This window comes from Pygocentrus nattereri, chromosome 22 (genome assembly GCF_015220715.1).
Source record: "Pygocentrus nattereri isolate fPygNat1 chromosome 22, fPygNat1.pri, whole genome shotgun sequence".
Taxonomy (NCBI): domain Eukaryota; kingdom Metazoa; phylum Chordata; class Actinopteri; order Characiformes; family Serrasalmidae; genus Pygocentrus; species Pygocentrus nattereri.
The window spans coordinates 11,518,523-11,519,155 of NC_051232.1; the positions used below are offsets into that span (position 1 = coordinate 11,518,523).

At 41.4% G+C, this 633-nt stretch overlaps 1 protein-coding gene across 1 annotated transcript in view; it reads right to left on the minus strand.

Annotated features, from left to right (window-relative positions):
- Positions 1-200: 200 nt before the first annotated feature.
- Positions 201-633, minus strand: part of uba6 (ubiquitin like modifier activating enzyme 6) — a 36,561-nt gene continuing 36,128 nt past the window's right edge. The window contains exon 33 of the mRNA XM_037532768.1: positions 201-633. This exon is cut by the window's right edge and continues 1,097 nt beyond it. The gene's annotated coding sequence lies outside the window, so the exon portion shown is untranslated.

Sequence of the window (633 nt, forward strand, 5' to 3'; positions counted from 1 at the left end):
AATCTTATTTGAATGACAGCAGTGTATGAAAGGTTCTACATACATAAATTTGCCTTACTTCTTCGCAACATTCATGGCGCCAGTACCATGAAAAATGTCTCGTTATAGCAGAGGAAACACAACTACTCAGATATCAACTTGATGTTGTTCTGAATATTCAGCAGTTACACATTCCAATCACTTGCCACATTACACTGTGACACGGTTTTGAAAGGTGAATTTTATTGGACCTTCAAAAGGAATACCCCAGTCACAGTAATGATGCGTAAGAAGATCAAACCGCTTCACTAGACTATCGCTGGTATTTTGCTGTGAAGTTTGACATCATTTAGTCACGAATACAGAGGACATCATCAGAAAGAGTTCTGTGCAAAGGAACGTTGCCCATTTTAAAGGGAGCAAAAGAAAACACATCCCCCCATGAGACCACTTCTCTCTTCTATTTTGTTGGGGGCTACTTATCATTGCAAGCTCAAAATTTAGGGTAATTTGGCCTTGATAACGCAGCTATGCCAGCTAGGATTCACTGCAGTACAGCAACAAGTACAGTGACCTCCAAACCAACTGAGCGGAAGGAACCTGATTGTTGTTCCCGAGAATGGACAGCATTAACAGTGTGGCAGTGGTCATGCT